Consider the following 25,398-nt stretch of genomic DNA (forward strand, 5'->3'; position numbering starts at 1 on the left):
ATTCTTATATGATTCTTATATATTTAAATCCTGAATACCCTTTCTTTTCTTTAAAATCCTCAAGCATCATCATCACCACCTACCGCTACCTACCTCAGATTAAAAGTCAGGTGTTAGTTTTAGTTCAATTTGTCCTGAACCTGCTCCTTGGACAAATTTTTAAAGTGCTTATATTCACCAAGCCAGAAAAGTAACTTGTGAAGCTTTTTAGCATGATATATTCTATGCAATCTAATTTAATTCTTGTCTTTGCAGTCATTAAATCTTCTAGTGTATTTTCATAAGGCCTGTTTGCAAACAGGTGTTCCTTCCTTCTGTGAACATTTATGGCTAGCTGCATCCTTGCATTCGCCACACTGGGGGCTCTTGTTTTGAAAAGTCTGTTTTGTTATCGTCACTCAGGTGAACTGGCATCAGGGTTCTGGCTGCAAGGTGGGAAAAAAGAGCTTTAGAAAACAGACATGGATTCAGGCACTGGGGTTAACACAGGATCAAGCTTACTTCATTGTAGTCGCTCACAGCAGTGCATGGATCACAGTAGGCTCCCTTATTATCTGCTTTACCTTCCTCACCATCAGAATTCTTGTTCTCAGAGGCAGCCCAATCCTCCAAACACTGGCAAGAAACAAATTCCACTTAAGTATATGGGGTCTGATAACAGCAGAAACCTCAAAAGAACTGGGTTGTTGGTGAGAGTTAATAACACCCTACTGTGTGAGTGAAGAGCTACATGAAATAGCCCTTTGTTAACTAAAGAACGGCAGTCAAGATATTTAGCAAGGTTTGAACAAAGACTTGAGTAAAAAAAAAAAGAGAAAAGAACTAAAGGAAAGACAGCAAACAGGTCTTGCAAAGCAGCATGTTGGAGAGTATAGACTCGTCTGGCTGCTCTTTGGATTTTCTTGTGTTTTTCCCAGTACTCCCCAAACCCTGCTAGATTCCCATATTTCTTGCACTTCTCTATCTCCTCAGCTGTCTCCCCGTTGCAGAGGACCACCAGGTGAGCGCTAGGCATCTTCACCTCTATGCCTTTCTCCTTTAGTCGTGTACTTAGCAGAAGAATAACAATAACCATGATCACAACAGAGATAACCAAACAAAACTGCTGAAAACAGAATTTGAAGCAAGTTTAGAGGAGAAATATATGATGAATTCCACCAAAAGTGACATTTGAAGCAAATTTGGAGCCTCCCTCAAATGATTCAAAATATTAAACAGTTGTAATAGGATCACCAACGTTTCTCAGGCAGATAGTCTCAAATCCATAGTTTGGAACTCATGGGAAAAGATGGAGTATATTTCTGAATAACTACATACATAGTTATTTGACAGAGAGGTCATTTCCAAATTGTGTTTCCTATCTCTAAGGTTCTGATATATAAAAATCAAGTGTTCAACATTTTGCTGCCTGATCCTGATAGCATAAAGAGGGAACATGAGGCTGATGCCCCCCCAAGTTATTTTATGCCTGTACTCGTGAAGAATAACTGCTTGCATACACAAAAGCAAATAAACTGTTACATTTCTCCTTAGCGCTGTAAAAACCTGGGCCATCTGTAGCTCATCCTTTTCTTGGTCAATAATAGATGAACGGAGCCCTGAATACTGAATGGATAATCCATCAAAGACAACCAAGGGCATAATGCTTTCTCAAAGCAATTTCACAATCAAGGTAGGAATTGCACTCATTTGACCGCCTACCTTGTTTTATTTCCTGAAGCATAAATTGTCACATGCAAAAGCATTAGCCTCCTGAGGGACATGGTGCTGTAATCCCAGCTCCTTAATTAGAAGAATGGGAGAGTAAGAATTAATGACGTTTCAAGTGACATTGAACAAATTTTAGGTAGGCTGGTATAGTCTCATCCACAAAGCCTAAAATAATACAGTAATTGGAGCAAGGCAAGAAAAGATGAAAACACAATCTTCATTTCATTTAAAACAACAGAAATTTAACCAAATACACTGCTGGGAAAATTGAATTTACTGCCCTGGCAGCAAAAGCTAATAGGGTCAAGTGAAGAAATGGAAAATTGTATTGTGACACTGTGCATGGCAGTTTTGTTATTCTAAAATTGACAAATATACCACTTTGCGTTTTCAAATCAGAAACATAAGACTCGGTCCTTCAACACACTTCCTCAAGAACAGTCCAGAGCTTTGAAATCCATCAGTAAAATGTGCATTGAATGAAAGAGCAAGGCCTTTTCCGCTGGATTTGAAAGTGGGGCTGATGCCATAGTTTGGTCCAAGCATCAGCATCAATAGTGCAGCCAATTTCCCCACATCATCCTGGTGCCATTTAAGTTGTTGAATTTTGCATCCAAAAGAAATTTGTACAAAGATGAAAATAAGCCTCTTGATTTAGTATTCTGCTTTTTAATTAATGTTTCGAAAAAAGTTAAGCATCAAGTAGCACTCTCTGAGGAAGATTTGCTGTTTGTTAAATTCTGGAGTTGGTGGTACAGTCTCCATGGGAGAGTCAAGTTTCCTCTTTGGTCTCTTAGTTGCTCTTTAGAGATTGGAGTTCTATATACATAGGGATTACAGAGAAGTTTTATACCTTTGACACTCCATCCCCTGATATCGTAACTATGGCGTTTATTGAATGTTAAATAGTATACCAAGGGTAAGTGTGGAGATAGTCCAGGAGCTAAGCAAGGTGGCTTTTGTGTCCAGCATTTGGAAGTCATAAATAAAAATCTGTTTTGACATTGGGACAGGATCTAAATTTGTTTTCAAAGAACCAAAGACCATGTAATGTTAGACCATCTATTATTTCAGGTCTGGTCTATGGTTTATCCTCATCTTCCACAAGAAGGGGAATTGCATGGGCAATTTAGTTTGTGTTATAATGTAACTCTAGATTTGGAATACTCCATCCGCCACATTTTGTGTTAATGAGTAATAGTTTTGTTGCTAGCCAAGCTTTGTGGCAGTGGTTTTTGATGAAGGACATTTTTTCCAGCTTTGCCTTGTCTTACTTTATTAAGTTGCAAACTGTTAGAGAAATCATTATATCAAAAGCCTTACAGCCAGTAAATTAATATAATCTCCCGCTACTTACTGACAGAATGTTTCTGAAACCTTGTGATAATGGCTAGGGGTTTAGCACTTTTTTTCAAAGAATGGTAATTCAACGAAGCTTAAAAGATATTTTACAGAAAGGCCCTGTTTGACTAAAAGATAACTGTCATAATCAAAACTGACAGCAAAAAATAAATCACTTGTGGAGATTATCAATAGTTTTAGAGCATTGACAGTTCAACTGTCTAAGTGTGTCCTCTCCCAATAAGGTATGTGAAAGGAAGGAAGGAAGGAGGGAGGGAGGGAGGGAGGGAGGGAGGAAGGAAGGAAGGAAGGAAGGAAGGAAGGAAGGAAGGAAGGAAGGAAGGAAGGACTCTGGCCACTATCCAGTAGACGGTAATGTGCTCCAGGAGCAGATTTAGCTGCTACAGGATTGTGTAAAATAAATACCATCAGGGCATGTATCTGTAGAACTGATTCATGGGAGGACAGGATAGAGCATGAAAGTAGTGTGTGGATATAATCTTACTAAGATGAAGACTACTGAGCAATACTGGCAAGTGCCAAGGGATCATAGCTCAGTGATAGAGCGCATCGTTTGCATGCAGAAGGATACTGATTCATTCCAAAGCAGCTACAGTTAAAGGGAGCAGGTAGGAGGCAACATGAATGACCTCCCTGGAGTCCCTGAAGGTCTTGTGCGTAATGTAGTAAGCAATCGTGGGTTAGATGGGCAAGCAGCCCGGCAAATTAAGCTGGTGGCTATGCCGAAATGGCTAAAATGACGAGAAGAATCGGAAATCAGGAAGACCAAAATTTTAATAAGGAATGGGGAAAATATATAATTTACCTTAAAAACCAATGTAAACAGCTAAAATCATTAGTAGGATTGGAATAACACTTGTAGTTTAATGGTGAATCTTGGACATAATGGAGATGTAAAAGATCTGGGTTATCATATAAGATGCAGGAGAAAATGATTAACAATAGGACCCACAAAGGGGAGGAGGGATATGTGATTGTAAAACTTTAATCTGGAAAACCAAATGAATAAATTTATATAAAAAAAGACGGGCAAGCAGCCCTACCTGCTATAAGGCTGCATTCTGTGTGCTGGGCAGGATTGCGACAAATCAAGATTAAAGAGGGAAAAAGTAGTACTTCCCCACTCCTCTCAATAAAAGGTGTTGCTTGAAGGCCTTTATTGGTCCTTTAGATGTCATTACCAGGATCCAAAGAACCTTGCAACTAGTTCCCAGCGTCTAAGGTAATGCAACAGAGTGTGGGGAGCCAGATAATGCACCCCCAATCTCCCACTCATGCAGTCAACATTACATGTGGGATAATGTCTGAACAGTGTTCCTGTGCCATTTTTCAAAATTATTTGTAATCATAGATCAACCTTCATGCCAGCATTTTACAATACATAATACAGGATAAAGTGACAGAAGGTCATTACCAGCATGCATGCAGTCAGCTCTGTGCTATCTCTGCTTTTGCTCTTTCCCCTTCTCCTATTTTGTTTTTCCCTTTATAAATACTTTAATGTGAGTGTTTGTGATTTCTTTTATTGATCATGGCAAGTCAGCCCAGAAATGAAGATGCAAAACATGATTGCCTGTGCAAATGGGATAGAGCCCTCCAGAGAGACTCTTTGTGGATTTCCTTTTCCACCTGCAAATAATGTAACAGAAGGACCTTCGTGGCAGATCATAATGAACACAAACCAGGAAGGAAATGACAGTCTCCTCTTCTGGTCTCCAGAGCAAACAAAAACCACAAAATGAGTGTGGCTGTCTAAGTGTGGAATTGATTGGCCTGCACAGAGGGAGGGGGGGAATGAAAACAGACAAGGCTATATCCATCAATATCCTCCACTCTCTTGCTCTCCCACACTGCAGTGCACTGGCTTCAATGCTCCCTGCCTCAGTAACTGAGAATAATCCCATATTCCTGCTTGCCTGTAAACTTACTGTGTGTCCCATACAAAGTGAAAATGGAAATATAACTGCCCTAAATCCAAATGTCCAGGCTGAACTGATTTGTAAACCAGATTTGTTCCAGACTGGCAGGAAACAAAACTTTTTTTTACTTCCCATCCCATTTTCCAGGGTGTTTTTTTTTCTCCACCTCTGCTGCATATTTCTGTCTCTTATACCATAACAACAATATTCTCTAATTCCTTCTGTTGCTCCTAATTCAAATCCTGCTTGTGAATTCATCATACTGTAATATTTCTTTAAATAGTCCAAAAGGGTTTTCCATTCTCCCACAAAGCAATCATCATTAGAGTCTCTTATTTTGGCTGTTAATTTTGCCAATTCCGCCTAGTCCATCACCTTACTCATGGGTAGGCAAACTAAGGCCCGTGGGCCAGATCCGGCCCAATCGCCTTCTAAATTTGGCCCGTGGACTGTCCGGGAATCAGCATGTAGAATGTGTCCTTTTATTTAAAATGCATTTCTGGGTTATTTGTGGGGCCTGCCTGGTGTTTTTACCTGAGTAGAATGTGTGCTTTTATTTAAAATGCATCTCTGGGTTATTTGTGGGGCATACAAATTCATTCTCCCCCCCAAAAAAATAGTCCGGCCCCCCACAAGGACTGGGGGACAGTGGACCAGCCCCCTGCTGAAAAAGTTTGCTGACCCCTGACCTTACTTACCTTTAGTGGGAACTTCTTCCATCTTTGTGCACAGAGAATCCTATCTGCTTTTGTTACATACATAAACAACTTAATCATCTTTTTTTTGGAATTTCTGACCCCATAATCCCTAGAATAAAAGCTTCAGGGTTTTTTTGTTGTTGTTTTTTTGTATAATCACTTGAGCTTGCACATATAATTGGGCAAGGTAAGAACAGTCATTCTGATAAAATTCACTTGAAAAATAGAAGCAGTAGCAGAATCTCCCCCACAAATTGGATAGATCCCTACACATAAAATATTACCAAACTTACACAGCACCCCAGGTGTAAATGAATCAAGACACACTATATTATAATTAAACCAATCAATCTATAGATTGGCCCTTTTAATTTCAATACATAATGAATTAACGGAAGATAAATGTGAGGGTGCATACAGAAGGAATCTCCTATTTAACCTACTTGTTTTCTCGGCTCCTTTGTCAGACAGCTAGTCTTCAGGTTGTAGATCAGATCCTCATTAGTGATTGAGTGCTTGGAAAGGCTGGCCTGAAAGCAAAAAAAAACAAGCAGTATTTCCACTTCCTGTTTCCAGGTGCTTTGATTTAAAAGTTTGGTTTAAATTGTATATTTAAACGATTTCTACATCTGCACTTCAGCAAAGTTTCCAATGCAGTTTACCAAATCAGGTAAAATACTATTTTAGAATATAATGTATTACATAGTGTTAACATGATACGTTAAAAAGCCAGGGGAATAGAAATGTGGTTGCTTGAAAGAATAATGGTGTTGGTGCCAGGTAGGCCTCCCCAGAGAGGGAATACCCAGCATGAAGCGGTGGGTAATTTTTCAGCATTTTTTTGCAAACACATTCCAAAACCCCTTTTTGCTTTCTCCTCTCCCCTTTGGTTCCTTTTTCTCCTTTCCTCATTGCCCTGCCAGTGTCATCATTTATCACACTGTCATTTTATTGGGGCTGGGGTGTTCTTTGGGGTTTTTTGTTGGGGGGAGTTGTTTCTGTTGTAGTTGTTGGTTTTTTTGTAACTTTCTCTTACATCTTGCTATATACCGTATTTTTCGTCCTATAGGATGCACCTAGCTTTTGGGGGGGGGAATAAAGGAATTCCCCCCCTTTATTTTCCCCCCAAAACCAGGTCAGGGAAACCAAACCAGGTCGAGGAACAGCGGGATGGCGGCACTGCTCCTCCCCGCTGTCCCCCGAGCTTGTGGGGCTGGCCGATGTCTGTCCGGTGCGTGGGGCGCTCTGCCTCAGGGCGCCCCGCGTGCTGGGCGGCAGGCTGCTATCCGCAGCGTAGGGAGCCCTGCAGGAACTCCTGCGGGGCTCCCCATGCTGCGGATGTCTGCCCGAAGCGCCGGGCGCTCTGCTTTCAGCGCGCCTGCCGCTCCAGGAAGCAGGCTGCTATCCGCAGCCTAGACAGCCCTGCGCGAACTCCCGCAGGGCTGCCTAGGCTGCGGATGTGTTCCCGAAGTGCCGGGCACTCTGCCTTCAGCGCGCCCGGCACTCCGGGAAGCAGGCTGCGGATGTCTTCCTGAAGCCTGGAGAGCGAGAGGGGTCGGTGCGTACCGACCCCTCTCGCTCTCCAAGCTTCAGCGAAATCCTGCATTCGCCCCATAGGATGCACCCAGATTTCCCCTTCATTTTTGGAGGGGAAAAAGTGCGTCCTATAGGGCGAAAAATACGGTATGTGGCAATTGTTCAGTTTGATTATGTATTTTTTAAATGCTTGATTGCTGTTTATGATTTATTGTGTTATTTTATAGTTAAGTATCATGTGAAAGGCTGGACTTGATAAATCCCAAGCCGGAATTAAGATTGTTGGAAGAAATATCAACAACCTCAGATATGCAGATGACACAACCTTGATGGCAGAAAGTGAGGAGGAATTAAAGAACCTTTTAATGAGGGTGAAAGAGGAGAGCGCAAAATATGGCCTGAAGCTCAACATCAAAAAAACTAAGATCCTGGCCACTGGTCCCATCACCTCCTGGCAAATAGAAGGGAAAGAAATGGAGTCAGTGAGAGATTTTACTTTTTTGGGCTCCATGATCACTGCAGATGGTGACAGCAGTCAAGACTAAACAACAACTTTTCATGTTGTAAGCTGCCTTGCGCAAGATTTGAACTTTAAAAAGGCGGCATACAACTAAAACGATATTTGTCTGTCTGTATGTGACCAAGTTTTTTTAGCAATGACGTTGTGATGTTGGCTTTGCTCTCATAGCCTCTCAGTCACATACTTGTTTATTGAAAATGGGCATTGCTTTTTATCAATGATGTCAAAGTGATTTATAAAAAGATAAAACAAGTGAAGCAACAAACAAAATAAAGAGCCCATAAAAAGACAATTAATAAAAAGAGCTTAAAATATTGAATATATTCCACACAAGAACCGCTTATGCCCCTGTGGAGATGGCAGTACCGAATTGGTGGCGTATGCCCTTCTGGCTTGCGCTCTTTATAAAAACTTGAGGAATGAGATTATCCCCCCCCCCCCTTTTATTGTCCATTCCGGGTCGCCCAGCCACTGCCCCAGTGTGCTTTCTCTTGGCAGATCAAGATGAGCAGGTGACAGCAAAGGTTGCAAGGTTTCTAGGTGGGGCAGTCAGAAGAAGATCCACTATTTGACTATTGATTCAAAACCCTAAAATGTATTTTATATAATTGACTTTTTATTTCTATTCTTTGTATATTGTATTGTTGATTTATTGCTATGGCCGATGGCTGATGCAAACAAATATTCATTCAGTCAGTCATTGCATATAGGAATAATATTTTTAAATGGCCGGATGGATAAAATGCTAATAAAAGGTTTTTGCCTGACATCTTAAAAACAGCCAGGGTCAGACATTTTTCCCTGGGAAAGCCATTCAGTAGCGGGGGTGGCACTGCTGAAATGCCCTTTTGCTGTAGATGTGCCAACCCTGACGTAGGAGGTATTTGGAGAAGAGGATCAGCCATAGAACTCAGCATGCGACAGCTTGGTAGGAGAAGAGACATGTGTCAAGTACTTGGATATGGCGCCATTTGCGTTGTTTATTTATTGATTAGATTTTTATCCCACATTTCCCCTCAAAAGAGCCCTGGGCAGCAATCAACAAAAGAGTAAAAACAATACGAAGATTTCGAAAGCATTTTGAGCTTGAAAGGCACTTTGTACTGAACCTGGAAGCCAAGAGACAGTGGACTTCTTCTCCCCACGCTCTGGGGGCTCAAGATGCGTTCCCTGATGAAATAATCATAACTACGCAACACTGTATTCCACCCTTTGTTTTTCTGAAGTCATAAATTAATCTGCATTATCTTTCTAATTATCTCTTAATCATCTGCATATCTGTAAGGCATCATTTAACACTTGTTACTCTACCGCTTGAAAGTAGCATCACCGTTGTTAACACGTGTTTTCTAGTCACATAAATATTTAAGTGACAAATCGGGAAATGTTAAAATCACAAATAATGGCACATACAAATCAAATCAACACATAATAAAATTGCCAGCTATTAATGGCATGCAAGGAACACAGCATATTATTAATCCAAATAAAATTCATTAAGTTTTCAATGGGTTTGCATTCTGCAATACAGGGTTGAGCACTTTCTTGAGGTGGGTGAGATACTTCTATTTTTTCCTTCCACAGTGTGATCAGTATAAGAGATCTGACTACCTGTATTTTGCACACATCCTACCTATTTTTAGAGCAACACTTCCTGAGCCCGGCTTAAAATCACTGTGAGCAGGCCCACATAGCCCTATAGTGTCTACTCTGGCAGTTAACATTTCTTATCACCTGTCTAGGAACATAAGGAAAGCCCTGCTAGCCCTGCTATATTTATTTAATAAATATCCCGCCTTTCCCCCAGAACTGGGACTCAAGGTGGTTCACAAGCATTTAAGCAAACACAGATAAAACATAGGTTGGGTCTACATTGATCTTCTAAACGTTGAAAAAAATAATGTTCTATAGTGCTTAATAGCAGTTTTCCATTGCCAGTGGCTTGCTGCTCTGCATCGCCCTCTGGTGTCACATATCAATAACGCATTTTAACATTATAAATGCTGAGTGTAGATCTGCCCATAGATTTTGTGTGTACAGTGCTTTTTTCTCTGGGGGGATGCAGGGGTACACATACCCCCTAAACATGGCCTCATTGAGGGGCACGATTTCAATATGAGTAGGAAAATGAAAGTACCCCCTAAACATTTTTTTAAAGAAAAAAAGCACTGTACATATATATAGAGAGAGAGTGAGTTTAAAAGTAATTTAATTATAATGGAACTAAAATGATGGAGGGGGACTCTATTAAAATGCATATAGTAAAAATCTGCTATCCATTCCAGTATCCCATTTTACGCAGTAAACATGGTGAAGGTCCACTGAAAGTACCAGTTTGGGCTGGATAACCCCCCCCCCTCCATAAAACATTTGGGGGCATAGCCAACCAAGTCATATTCAGGGGTAGACACACTGAAATCAATAGACAGGTTAGATTAAAACCCAAATATTTCAGTGGCTCTATCCTGTGCATGACTTGGTCAAACATCACCCTAAGTATTTTATGGGTGGAAATCCTATTCCATCAAAATTGGAGCTCTGCTAGACGTACTCCTGGCATTAGGTATTGAAGAAGGTAGATGGAATTTATGGTACATGGTGAGCAACAAAGATCAAGGAAATGCCGAAATACATATCCATAGGGATTAACTCTATGTGCTCAAATGATGATTGCACATCTGCGTTATGTTTTTGTGCAAATGCATAGACTTTGGTCTAGGGCTAGATTGAAGTTATTTGGAATTTCTCTGGTTTTGAGGCTGCTGCTGACATGCCATTGTCTTTTGCCATTCTTGATTTTCTTTCAGGTAGCTCCTGAATCTTATTGAAATGACTTGGGGTCACTTGTCATGCATTATGGAGAACAGTAATTCATGTGTCAGAAAAAGTTAACCCAACCGTCATACCCCTGTGTGGGATTTGTGACTGGTGAAGTGAACATATCAAGACTCCCATTGTTGAAGAAAGCCATGAGCCTCAGGGTAATGGTCCTATTGCCACTTTCTGCCAGAGTATCATAGGCTTTTAAGCACACATAAGCTTATTTCTAACTCAGGCTGAAGAATCACCTAGGATTTCTAAAAATAAATATAAAAATCATTTTCTCTGCGGTTGAGTAATACGATGACTGCAAAGAACCAAGCACTAACTATGAACTATCTTCAACAAGGAACTATTTGCTCAAATAAAACAGCACAGATTAAGTTTGCAGATGTTTGATCATTTTGCCTACTTAATTCAGCTTCCAAAATTCAGGGGCATGATTCATCCCCTTCCATTCACACAGCTCTAAACATGCAGAAACAGATATGAAGGCAGCCTTGCAACAGCCTCCCTGTCTCCCCACCACCATGGTCAGATGCACAGATATTGCCCGTACATTGTGATGTGTCTACCTTTACAAGTGGGTAACTTGTTAGAAAAATTAGAGGAGTGTCAAACCAGAAGGTTTCTAGGGAATGGAAAATATTTAAAGAATATTTAAAAACGTACTGTACGAACAATAAGATACTTGCAGAAATAGAGTGATACTGGTAACCAAGAATTACATAAAATGTAATAGTGGATTATATATATATATACACAAAATAATAATAATATGAATCTGTGCAACGAATACAGATAATATAAGTAGTATAATGAGAATTATTGGAAGTTATACATTTTAATCTGTCATGTAAGTGTAATATATTGCATTTGTTTATGTTTGTTTCCTTTTCTTATTTCATCGTTTCTATTCATTTGTATCGTTTTCTGTTTTATATGTTATGTAATTTGTGTATCTTTGCCTATGTGAAAATTAATAAAGATTTCCTAAAAAATACAAGTGGGTAACTTGCAGTCAGATCCAAAAATCTGTGCACTGCAGAGCACTGATGCAACTTGAGGGGATTTCTGGTATGTCAAATTTAGGAATAAATGAGAATGATAGGAAGAGCTCAAAATGTGAACTTCTCTTGACAATTTGAGTTGGAGCTCCTCCAAACCCTCCAAAAGCCCTTTTCAAGTCTGCCCCAACTCAAACTGGATCTTACATTCTGCCTCCAACATTTCCATTTTAAATCTGAGATTATAAATTCAAGTTCCACCATCTCTGACTGCATATGAATATGATGTTCTTTCTCAGCCAAGGAACCCTGTATTCAGTCATTTGTAGCTGGGAACTGTAGAACTTGTAGATAAATTGCATGATCTCAGATGCAAATGATAGAAGTCCTTCAATATCTACATAGTTACCCGCTTCCCAAGAGCTTGGAGGAAGTGAAGGTGGGTTGGCACCTAAATCAGGCTTTTCAAATGTTCCATTAAACATTCAAATAACCTATGAAGGTTGTCCAAGTGTTTGACTGGAGCTGTCAAAAGGCCTCATTTATTTTGGGGGTTAGGAATGAGAAGCAGCTTGTGTTTATAGGGATATTCCAAGCTTCCACATACAGCACACAACAAGCCAAGAATATGTTCTACTCACAATTGGTTCAATTTAGAAGCCACATTAGGTGACAGTATGATTAAATTCTAAGGGAAAGCTGGCAAGGCATGACACTTGCAGATACCAGCTAGGGGTGGGGAAACAGTTCCAGTTTGTGCCACTTTCACAATTTTCATTCTAAACTCCATTCCATCTCATTTCTACAGCCTTAAAAAAAAAATCTGAAAAAACCAAACCAAACCAAACTAAAAGAAACCACTTGCTTTTATGAAGTGGTCAAAGAACTGCCCCCTTTTCTGTCTGTCTTTCAAAGCAGCTGTCTTGAGCAGCCAGCTAGCATAGCTGCTGCTACATTAACTGATTTTTGCCAGCGCACCTGTCCCAGGTTGTGATGCGTGGTGATGATGCCCCAGGCCACTGGCTGTTGCCATGAGTCCAGTCTGGTATGAAGAAAGAAGAAAGCAGAGGTTCAGGGTGTTGGGAATACTGCCAGGGAGATATAGTCCATCATGGCCCCAAGCTGGCTGCCGGACGTCCATCGATCTCCCGTAGTCACGCAGATCCAGCAATTAGCGACGCGAAGCCTCAGAGATAGACTGCCATCTCAGGCTCGTGCACACTCTTTATCAGCAGAAAACACAGCCAGAAAGCTGCACTGCAGAAGAGCATATTTACAGACTTTATTTAGCGTTGAACAGAACAAAGAAAAACATGACCGTTCTGAGTCAGTGTCTCCGACCGACTGCAGAATCGAAAGGAATAGCAAACATAAACATCCTGTGAACAGGACATGCGCAGACTCTGTGACTCACAAAGCCTGCTCCCTTTTAAGGTGGAACGGAAATATCCTAACACAGGGCACTGGGAGGACTGAAGTTCCTGTGCAGATGAGGTGGGCGATTTTCCAATGTGGATTAGCTGATTTCCAAATCAACCTGAAATGAGCTGGGGAGAGTGGGTACTTAGGAGGTGGGGGAGGCATCAATAATAATAATACTAATTCTGCTTTTCAAATGTGTGTCATACTCACAATTGCTTAAGTCATTAGAGCCCATGTATAAATTTCCCATGGTCGGCTCATCATCAACTCATCAACCTTTTTATTCGACCGTCAGTCAGAAAAAAGTACATTTGTCAATACACAGTTAAAAGCTCCAGGAAGATTTTAGAACTTAGCCAACACTAAAATGGGCTAAACAGATAGCCCCATATCAATACAATCAATTTTAGTCTTGCGACGCTTAAAAGCTAAAAAAAGAAATTTGGCCACCAAAGAAGGTATAGCTCTAGTGACGTTATTCAGCAAGTGTAAGACCTGGTTTTCTTCGGATAGGAAGCTAGATTGACCTAGGAGTGGGTCTATAAAATTTTGTCTAAGCTCTGCATAAGAAGGGCAAGTCAAGAGAATGTGTTCGGTGGACTCAACCACACCCATGGCACAATGACAGGTTCTCTGGGCGTATGGTACTCCCCTGTACCTTCCCCACAATATCGCAGAGTCAAGGACATTTAATCTAGCCGCTGTAAGAGGTCTACGGTATTCCACATAGTGAATTTCTGCAAGGTAGGGGGCTGGTATGGTCCGATAAATCTGGTCCCCTAGGAACATCCCTGGTTTTACCTGGGCTATGTCCTCTTGTCTGGCAATGTCACTCAGTCTCCGGGAGATCACAGCTCTAGCTTGATTGTACGTCATAGACTCAAAGTAAAGGTGAGACAATCCACAGGATTGAACCTCGTTAGTGACCTCCCTTTCCCACGATGATTGGAAATCGTCCCTCAATATCAAGGGGGCAATACCCACTGGTTTAAAACAAAGCTTGAGCCAAAGCCAGAGCTTCGTCTTCAAGGCCACATACCGTAGAGCTTGCCAGCCGACCTCTAATCTCATAACCGCACCCGCTACCGAGGGGGGAATCCTAAGGATGGCTCTAAGGAATCGCGTTTGGATAGAATCCAATTTCAAAAAATCCCTACGGGAGCCTAAAGAGATGCCCACCAAAAGAAGGGGGAGGACTTTCATTTGGAAGAGTCTCAAAGCTATCTTCACTGACTGAGCCTGATTCTTAGCATATAAGGATCTAATCTGGATGGCTGCTTTAGATGCGTTAGTTGTTATATAGTCTCTATGGGCCAGAAAAGACCTATTTGACCGTATTACTTGTCCCAGATATTTAAAGCAGTTAACCTGCTCTAAGGGGCTCTGAAAGTGAAATATTTATGGATAAAAATGGTTTTGGCTTGTGGTCTTGTTTGCAGACTGTTTTGTTACAGCTGAACATTACAGAGCCCACCCCCAGCCTCAAATGTGTGTGTATGTGTGTTTGCCAATGTTTTCCTTAATTATAAAGTAGCCCTTTGAAACATGTCACATTTTTCTCCATTTCAAAACACAGCGATGAAAAATTAATTTTTAGGACAAAAATAAAGTAGGGCTGTTTGCACAATTTCGCTTGTCTTTACTCTTTGAGTTAAACAAGAGCAAATTCGCTGGTTGACTGTGGATATGATTTTCTAACACGATATTTAAATAAAGTCACTAATTAATGATATAAAAATACCTGTTTACTATTAAGCAAAAGCAACCAGATGCTGCATACACGTGCCAATTAACATTTGCAACATTTTTTGCAGATTAGCATTCCAGGGGGGAGGAAGTGGGCAGGATCCAATTCCATTTTAAGCTGTTTCAATTCAATTTTTCCCACATCATATGTGGAATAATGTCAAACTTCAATGTGCAATATGGACAGTATCAATGTTCATTTTAATGCTATGCTTTTGAGCAATGAGGAGTTCCTCAATTGTTGCATTTTTGCTTGTGACTGTAGTAAAAAGGTAAAGGACCCTGGGCAGATAAGTCCAGTTGAATTCGACTATGGGGTGTAGCACTCATCTCTGCTTTCAGGCCAAGGGAGCCAGCGTTTGTCCACAGACAGCTTTTCCAGCATGTGGCCAGCAATACAGCTGAACAGGCTCATTGGAAGGTGAATTTTTACACAATCAAATAGTGTTTCAAGAAAAATTGCTCCATCACAAAAATCACAATTTCTGGTGCCAAACACTTGTTGCAGCTCTATTTAAATAACTGCCATTAAAATTAAAGGAACTTAAAAGTCCTTAACTCAGTGCTATTAGTTGCAGTATGAAGCTTATTCTGGCGCACATAATAAGCAAAATTGGTCTGACCAGATTAAGAAGAGAACCACAAAGTTATGAATGTCTCAATAATTAGACATTGTTAACTAGGAAAGCAGAACAGATGTTGGGTGATTGCTGCAATATGCTCCTAATTTCCCACAACTATTTGCAGCAGTTCCCTGAGTAACCAATACATACCAGCACATCTAAACATTGATTAAGATTGCATTAACTGTTGTTACCTGTGTACCCTGCCTTAGGAACATAGGAAGTTGCCTTATCCTGAGTCCTGCAGAGTCTCTTTCAGGCAAGAGTCTCTTTCAGCCCTACCTGGAGATGCTGAGGTTTGAACCAGAAGCTCTTCCACCAAGCTCTGGCCCTTCCATCTCCGTCCATAGTCTTCAGAGCAGCTTATGCTCACAACCATGAATTATTACTTGCAAGACTCTCATTCTGAGTTTTAAAATGTATCTTCTTCATTTTTGTTTACTGTCTTCTGGCATCTTCTGCATGTCTACAAGGGCAAAACAAATCATAATTCCTAAACAGTATAGAAATTGCAATACCCATTTGATTTATTTCCCCTCTGCTTTCATCAACTCTTCTCCACATCTTGTAAATAAGGTCCCAAATAATGTCCTAAATAATGTCTCACTCAGGGATGCTCATATGCCACAATATTTATCAACATGTATACATGAAATATATGTTTGGTTCAAAATAATGGTACTTTGATCATTTATTTATGTTAAGAGGTGGTCGTTACACCCGAGAGTAGCATCTGCGGTTTCATTTACGGCACAGAAACAGAGTGATTACTGTATTATGAGGTAACCGCACTCGGGGGTATTACAAAACATGAAATACAACTGAGTTGAGGAAGTTCTCCTAATTTTCCAGGCCTGTGATTATCTCATAGGAGCTCACAGCTTGCAGTTACCAGATGTTTCACAATATCAGTGGCTCTGGAGTTGCTTCCGTGTTATAACAAGAAGATTTTACAGCACAGACGAAGGCTGGCATTTTCTCTGCTGGAAGAAGACAAAATTGGCAATTTAGAACAGCGGTTTTAGCTGAGCAGTTTGGTTAACATCAATTAATCTAATTTATTAAAACATTAAGGAACCAATCACAACCAAGGCCTACCATAGTTCTTATATGTGCCATGTATATCTGTGGGTTAATATTCTTTCATTCAAGCTACAGCAGAAAACATAGGATCTAAGCCTAAAACATAAAGATGCCCAACTTCTGTGGGATTATTTGTGTGTGTGGACTTTGCCCTCCAGTTAGTAGCTGATGGGCCAGGTTCTATATTAAAGTGAGGGTTTCACAGCTATGAAACAGAGTAACTTGAGTGACAGGCATTATATACAAAATGCAAAAAGCCAAGATAGCATTGCAGTGATTTGGTTTCCGTGTAAAGCTAAGCCAAAGCCTGGCTTAGCATGAACAAGTAAACATGTGGCTTCTAAAGGGAAAATCACAGCCAGTTTACTCCTTCTCCATTCCTGCTGCTGTTGCACTGCTGTGAGCTAAGATGTGCTTTGGCTTAGTCAGTGTTATGTCTGAACCCAGGCTCATGGTTTATCTTGTTCCAGACAAGCCAGAAGCAGTTGCCAAGGCTTGTTCTACGGCTGACCACTCATTGGGGAGACAAATGACAAAGCATTGGGTTTGGAGGTAATGCAGAGCCAAACCGTGGCTTAACTCACAGCTGTGTAGCAGCAGCAGGACCAGTGGGGACAGCAGAGGGGTCATGATCTCCTCTCAAGTAGTTCAGATGTTTCTTCATTTGCAGTAGACCATTCTTTGGCTTAGCATTAGGTGCAAAAGGGTTTGCCTCTCACAATTTAAAAAAAACAATTTCTTTATCTCACAAGAGAGCATTTAACCACACCTTAATTAAAACTCAGTTCGAATACCAAACATACATTTGTGGTGATGTATATTGATCTGAGTACTAGTTACATTGTCCACAAATGTCAGCCCGGAATGTCCTTCCACAGTATGCATCAGCAAGCAACAGGTCTTAAAAATTTCTTACAGCACAATCCTAACCATTATATGGGATTACGTTTCATTGTGTTCAATGAGACTTACTCTCTAGTATACAAGTTTAGGATTGCAACTGGTAATGGGCTTTAAAGAGAGTCTCTTAACTCTGCAATTTATTTTAAAGCCAGATGTTTATGCATGTCATCAGAATAGAAAGAGTTTTTAAAAGGCATATTTTATTGTGTATAAAGTCCTAGCATCAGGCTGAAAAGCGGTGTAACGGTACAACATAATTTCAAGTAAAAAAAACCAAACACTTAGTACTGAAGCAACAGTAGATCAGGGGATGAGTAGCTGAGAATGGGTGTGCAAAAATGTGCATAAGAGTGGGAGGTAGGTCTTTTTTCATATAACTCTGCTCTTTTCAAAGTGGCAATTTTCACAAGGCAAATTGAACATCATGAAAATTTAGCACAGCACTAAATACATTTAATAGGACTATTCAAGGTTCATAATGCGGTGTGCAAGCTATAGAATTACACATAAGAATTACAGTGGCAGTATAATTCTGAATACAACATAATGGAGACAAACACCAGGGGAAGTCCCTCCCCTTTGTGCCCAAATTGTGGTCATCCAAAAATTTCTTAGTTGGCTAGTGGTGGTAAAAGAATGCCGGACTACATGGAACTTGGTCTGATCTGGTCAGGCCATGCTTGAAAGTTCTGTGTAAGTTCCCACATGAAAACAGCCACACTTTGCTGAGAGTTCTGGGATGTCCTCTGGTCAGTCAACAAATGGATTATTTGCCATCACAACCACTTATTACTGACCTGCTTTTAAGTAGATATTTTGGACAACCAAGCGATTGTGAGGTACTTTAAATCAAATCCGGGGGCCATTGGCCGTGCCACTGGAGTCCCACATGTTTGCTAAACTATTTCTACAATGGATGATCTCTTATTGAAATAGAAGGAACTGCCCCATGATGCTAAATTTGTAAAATGTTACAAATTCTTATTGATTAAAGCTCAATCATTAAACAGATTACTGAAAAATCATAATGACTTGAAACCCTTAAATTACATACAGTTCTGATACCTTAACAAAACCTAAACAAAATTGAAATTAGTGAGAGTGCTGTCTGCTTAGATTATAAATAGGTTTCTTGGCAAGCGTGCATCTAATAAACATAATATATGATGTGTAGGGGGAAAGGAATATGAAATGAAACAGATGTTCATCTTCAAACAAATACATTCAATATCACATTTGAAGCAAGCATTCATCATTCCTTCACCGAGAAGAATCCCACTGCGGTTAACCACATCTTTAAGAACATAACAGTGATATCTCCTTACAAGGCAGCTACATTCATAATGGAAAGGAGTAAAAGATGAAAACAGCTGCAGCTGAGGTTTAGTGGACTTCCACAGATTGAAAAAGGAAATCATGACTCTACTTAGACAGGTTTTATTTGGCTATAATCAGGTTTGGCTGTTCTGCTCCCCAGGGAATACAGTAATTATGGCTCACTAGACTGAAGATAATTACTGCATTCCAAGGGGATTGGCACCTGCTCTCCTCTTTCATGCTGAGTTTAAGAAAAGAAGAATTTACTGCTGGGTCCAGGACTGGATGGATCCATAACCTGTCCTGATTGTGTTCTGTGTACATAGTTAAATACCAGTGGTCAGGGATCTGTGTGAATGAAACCACTCCTCAGTATGAGCAACTTTTCATTTATTTATTTAACGACCTATTCTACATCTTATTATCACAAATTACTTTCTTTAGGACTTCCTTCAGCTTCTCCACAAATCATCCGTAGTCATTTTTTAAATTACGCATTTCATACTTTATATTGACATTATTTGACTCCTTACTTCCATTTCTCTTTAGACAATATTCCTACATTTTTCATAGTGCTCTTTTAAATCCCACTAGCGTTATCTGTCCTTCACTTATGTTTTCCAGATGTTCCACAAATTTCCCCCAGTCCTCAATGAACCTTTGGTCTCTTAAGTACCTAATTTTCCCCGTCAATCTATCCAACCCATACATTCCTGCCTGTTCTCTGAGATCTGCTGGAGGAACAGCGCCAACTCATGGCATCTCTTGGGCAGCTGCAAGAAATGGGGCATTTAGCACAACAAGGATCTATATGGTGGAAATTCATTGACTTAGTCAGGTGTTTTCTGTGTTTAGTTTTAGACTACTTGAAAGGAGGGAGACCTTTCTAGGCCAGAAGACTCAGCTGCAGATGACAAAGGCAAGGACACTTAGATCCGTACCCTACTGTAGCGACTACTGTATCATTTATTTATTTTTATCTTTTAAACATATTGTAAGCTGCTTTGATAACTTCAGTTATTTGCAGAGTATAAAAGTTCCTAAATAAATAGTATTTATTTATTTATTTATTTATGCAAGGAGAAGGGGACGACAGAGGACGAGATGGTTGGGCAGTGTTCTCGAAGCTACCAGCATGAGTCTAACCAAACTGCGGGAGGCAGTGGAAGACAGGAGTGCCTGGCGTGCTCTGGCCCATGGGGTTATGAAGAGTCAGACATGACTAAACGACTAAACAACAACAACTTTGCCATATGACCCAGTTTTGTGTTCTTCTTCACTTTGCCTTTTATGCTTTTTTACTTTTTTTTACTTTTGATTTCATCATTTTCATGATGTTTTTATGTACACTGCTTTGAGAAGATATTTTTCTTGATTTCCTGATATAGAACTGTTTGTATAAATAAAGTAATAAAACAAATTCATAACAAGGCCTTCATTTCCTTGTTTCAGTACTTTGCGAAGTGCATGCAACTAAACCAAACACAACAAATACTGAATTGTATAATGACATTTTCTGTTGGCTTGAGCACAATAGTTAAGGACAACAGCCAGTTGTAGCAGTAACTAGCGACTGTTATTATGAATAAGAGTTTTAAAGAAAAAGCTTCACCTTCATAGTTATGCTTAGGTCTGAAGAAGAACCTGATAATAAGTTATTTTTATGCATTACTGGAGATGCCCAAATCAATGCCAAAGAAATAAACAATGAAGGAAGGAGGCAATGAAAAACCTAGACTGAAGATTTAACTCAGAATAAATCTGAAATCTGAAAACAATGGTGACCTTGAAACCCAATTGCATTTAGGCAGCTGGAAAGGACACATTTATGTATGTATGTATGTATGTATGTATGTATGTATGTATGTATTTAGCATGGAAGGGTATGGTTCATCAGTGAATATTTTAGGATTGTCAAGGGAGCTAACCAAGCTGCAATAGATGGGAACTCTGCTGGGAAGAAAGAGGTACTAAAAGTTGATTATTAGTGTTCTGTACAGAATGTCAGCTTGTGTACCACAGAATAGTAATACTGCAGGGCCAGCATAAGTAGGTTCCATCTTACCCACCCCGCTACCCTTCCCACCAGCCAGCCATTCCTGCTTTTATTGTAAATTTTACTTACTGGGTGGCGAAGTGGGAGAAGTAGTGGGAGCCAATGATGAGAAACGAAGGAAGAATCTTCTTGTGGCCATGCAAGGCAGCGAAAGCATTTCTTTCAAGGGAACTCCAACAAACTTTTCCTGTGTCAAACAATTACAACTTTTCATGGGTTCCATCTTACCCACCCAGCTATCCTAATCCTTAAATTCACTGATCAAGAACAAATTTGTTGTCTGCATTTTTTCAGTTGATTTAGGACGAATCTGATGCGCTGAATCCAAAAATCACATTGGTTTTGCTCAATCAGGTCAAGTTCTTGAGCTATGGCCACATGTCAGTTTTTTACGTTTTTGTTCACATATACGCTTGTGTGGAGCATTTTAGAAGAAGTTGGTGGGGGTAAAATGCCATGTCGAATAATTGTTTTGATTGGAAATGATTATTTTAATGACAAGAAGTATTCAGGTCCGATAGTTCTGGGTGATTATGTCGAAAAGGGGTCAGTTTGAAGTCATAAAACCTCGAAATCTTCCATAAATTTGTGCGGCTGGGATCAACAGAAAGAACCGGAGCAGCCTCAAGTATCCTGATCGTCAATCAGCACGTCGTCCAGTAGCTCATTGTGATGAAATGTCAGTGCCTATCTTCGGAGAACTTCCTGACATTAGTGACGAAGATGCCTCCAGTGTTGAAGGACATGAAGAAGAAGTGGTTCTTGAAGATGATGCTCCACATCCATTTTCCCAAAAGGAGTTGAATGATCTAGTTCGCGACCTCAGCTTGTCAAAGGACTCTGCCGAACTGTTGGCATCCAGATTGAAGGGAAAAACCTCCTCTCTGACAGTGCTCACATCAGCTTCTTCCGCAACAGGCATCAAGAGTACCTCCATTTTTTCTCAGAAGAGAAGGACTTGGTGTACTGTGCAGATATTGTGCAGCTTCTGCTCAAGCTTGGAGTGCCACAGTACGAACCCAAAGATTGGAGACTGTTCATTGACAGCAGCAAGCGATCACTGAAATGTGTTCTGCTACACAACGGCAACCAGTTTGCCTCTATACCCCTGGCTCATTCGACTACACTGAAGGAGAACTATGAAGCGGTGAAGTATGTGCTGGAGAAAATTGGTTATGATCAGCATTAGTGGTTTATTTGTGTTGACCTGAAGATGGTGAACTTTTTGTTGGGACAACAGTCTGGCTTCACCAAGTACCCATGTTTTCTGTGCATGTGGGATAGTAGGGACCGTGCTCAGCATTACACGAAGAAGGACTGGCCTGTGCGGGAGGAATTGGTGCCTTGCAAAGAAAGGAACGTCATCAACAACCCTCTGGTGGACAGAGACAGAATACTCTTCCCACCGCTGCACATCAAGCTCGGCTTAATCAAGCAGTTCACCAAGGCTCTGGACAAGGATGGTGACTGCTTCACTTACTTGTGCCAGGCTTTTCCAGGATTGACCATGGAGAAGTTGAAAGCTGGCATCTTTGACGGTCCTCAGATCCGTCAGCTCATCAGAGATCCAGAGTTCAGAAACTCAATGAACGAAGTGGAACTGGAAGCATGGAAGGCATTTGTTCTGGTAGTGAAGAACTTTCTGGGCAACAATAAGGCCAGAAACTACGCAGAACTTGTCAACAACATGCTGACTGCTTTCAGAAACCTGGGCTGCAACATGAGCATCAAAATGCACTACCTATTTTCACATATGGACTGGTTTCCTGAGAAACTGGGTTCAATGAGTGACGAGCAGGGGGAGAGATTCCATCAGGACATGAAAGAGATGGAGACCAGGTATCAGGGTCGCTGGGACGCAGTCATGATGGCTGACTACTGTTGGACTCTGAAGAGAGACCTCCCTGCCGCTGAGCATTCCAGGAGTTCCAAGAAATGGAAGTTCAATCCCTGAAGTTTGAAAAATGGTGAAGCAACATGCAATTTACGTGTACTTACCTTTATCAATGCCCACCATTCAGTTTACAGTAAACCTGACCTGATGGAGAGAAACGGATGCCATTTCCTGATTCAGCAGTGCAAAAATACCCTAAATCAGTTGTAGAAATCTAGACAACATTCAAAAAGTAAAAAATTGTTACCCAGTGTTACCCTTCCCACCAGCCACCCATTCCTGCTTTTATTGTAAACTTTACTTACTGGGTGGTGAAGTGGGAGAAGTAGTGGGAGCCAGTGATGAGAAACAAAGGAAGAATCTTCTTGTGGCCATGCAAGGCAGCAAAAGCATTTCATTCAAGGGAACTTCAACAAGCTTTTCCTGTGTCAAACAATTGCAACTTTTCATGGATTTAACAAATTAGAAGCCAGCACTTCAAAAGCCTTCAGAACCTCTAATGATCTTTATGGAATCTGCCTTTCTTTTGTCTGAACTTCTTCCCTTACAATTCTACAGAATGAGGATCACTTTACAAAGACCTCAGTGTGGTTGATTTTCCACCATGACTGTTCCCAAGCCATTCCTGACATGTGCTGATTCTTTTGGGAAGTGATGCATCTCTCCAAGTGATCCGAGGCGTTAGTAGTAGATGGCTGGAAGTAGTCATGTTGAAATTGAAACTAAAACAACAGTAAGGCAAACGGAAGGAAGGAAGGAAACCAATAGACCACCACCTTATAAAGGAGCAATATAAAAACAGTGTGTGGAATAAAAATAGGAATAAAAATGAAACACATTAGCAAAAGCAACCTCCAAACGATTAAACAGCCTAGGAAATAAGTCTGGGGCCAAAATGATATATCAAAGCAAGACCTAAGTGTATGAGCAGGCTCATGAGGAGACAAGTAATCCTTCCGATGTCTTGGTCTCAGGCCATGACAGATTTAGACTGAAAATTGCTTGGAGCCACTGCAGTTGACAAAATACAAGCAAAATGCCCAGTCCCGTTTAACAGTTATACTTGGGACTAACTGCACTTTCTTCAAACCAAACCCACATATAGCAAACTTCAGTAGTCTAATCTGGAGGTTCCCATGGTATGGATCATTGCTGGCAGATTATCTCTGTCCAGGTTGAACCACAGCTGGTGCATAAGCCAAAGCAGTCCTCCAGTCTGCGTCTCCAATGACCAAGTTAGATCAGTAAGCACCCCTGGACTGGAGGGTTGCAAACCCATTCAGCACCAGGTTGAGTACCACCATTATTATTTTTATTAAAAGAATTTATACCACCATTCGTTTCAAGAAGGAAATATCAAGGCAGTTCCCAGACAAATAAAAGTCAAGAGCAAAATAACAAGAATAACGGCAGTTATAAATATGCAACTATTCATAACAAAAATACATAGAAAGGAACTACATTAAAGCAACACACATACACCCCCAAGCCCATTAACCTAGCCAGCCATGGTGCCTATTGTGGGTTGCCACTGAAAATGGCAAGCATGTGCCAAAACATCCTTTCTCAGTAATATGCATCTCCTGCCAATTCATTTCTTGTCGCAAACTTTTCGTCGGCATAATGTAATCATGGGAGAGAAGCCACGCAGATGGTCTCTGGTACAATTCCTGGCACTTCCAGTTTAAAAGGCCAGGTAGCAGGTGATGGGAAAGACCTCTGCCTGTGAGACCTTGCAGAGTCGCTATTATATAGGTTGACGATGTACAGTGTAGACATTACTGGGCTAATAACATGACCTGGTATAAGGCATCTTCCTATATTCCAGGTTGAGGGCTGTTCCTAATGCCACATTCTATGCTTAGCAGCATTTGTGCAGACTTGTTGCTCACAAAACCCTGACTATTGTTCCTACCAACGAATAACATTAAGCTGTCATGGGAAACGAGAAAGGGCAATATAATTATGGGTGCATTGTTGACTTGTCTTTCAACCTTCCTCCACAGCAGGACAACAGCATTTATTCATTGTTGAGCTGAATGAAATAGCAAGAGCAGTAATGCTGTACCAGACGTTTATTATATCAGATCTGCAGCGTGAGGATTGTTTGACCTGTACAATAACAATGATGTACAAACCTCCTCGCAGAATCTATTGTTCCAATTTCTAGCCCTTGATGGGTAATGGATTTTGCTGGTTTTCTCTTTGACATTTTGCATCACAAAAACAAAGGAGAACTTAGCTCATTAAAATCAAGAGTCCTCCATTCAGAAGGAATGGCAAATTACTATAGTTTGGAGCTTTTTATGTTCAGAGGAGTTCCTCCTGAAGTTTATCAGAGTTTTCTATTACTCAGAAGTTAAGTGCCAATTGGCCACAGATGCTTAAAAAGCAGTGTAAATCCAGATATGTCAGTATCAATTACTCGATCTTGAGCTCAGCTAACGACATTAGCATATAAATTTGTTAATTGGGATTTTTCAGTATGTTCGGGTGTTTTGTGCCACTCTGAAAGTGCACAGCTGATAAATGTCGGATCCAAACAGTCTGTTGCCTCTGGAAGAAACAATGCCTACATTCTGAATCTTCGTAAAAGGATGTGGCTGTGTTCGATTCTCCTCACAACATAGGATGTCAGGGTTAGGACCCGTTGTCCAAAACTCGACCAGTTTTAGAAGTAATTATGGAAGTGAGAGCTGGACTGTAAAGCAGGCAGATCACCGAAGAGTTGATGCTTTTGAATTCTGGTGCTGGAGGAGACTTTTGAGAGTCCCATGGACTG

The 25,398-nt window shown here is 40.6% G+C and overlaps 2 long non-coding RNA genes across 2 annotated transcripts; both read right to left on the reverse strand.

Moving 5' to 3' along the window:
* Window positions 1-565: 565 nt before the first annotated feature.
* Window positions 566-6,207, reverse strand: LOC310706128. The gene is made up of 3 exons (XR_014525707.1): window positions 6,133-6,207; window positions 1,702-1,782; window positions 566-615 (listed from the first exon to the last, which is right to left on the reverse strand). It is a non-coding gene; the product is annotated as an uncharacterized lncRNA (long non-coding RNA).
* Window positions 6,208-16,024: 9,817 nt separating this feature from the next.
* On the reverse strand, window positions 16,025-20,904 carry LOC310706121. The gene is made up of 2 exons (XR_014525700.1): window positions 20,792-20,904; window positions 16,025-16,346 (listed from the first exon to the last, which is right to left on the reverse strand). It is a non-coding gene; the product is annotated as an uncharacterized lncRNA (long non-coding RNA).
* Window positions 20,905-25,398: the final 4,494 nt, after the last annotated feature.

This window comes from Podarcis liolepis (genome assembly GCF_965112155.1).
Source record: "Podarcis liolepis genome assembly, chromosome: 4".
In the NCBI taxonomy this organism is placed as follows: Eukaryota; Metazoa; Chordata; class Lepidosauria; order Squamata; family Lacertidae; genus Podarcis; species Podarcis liolepis.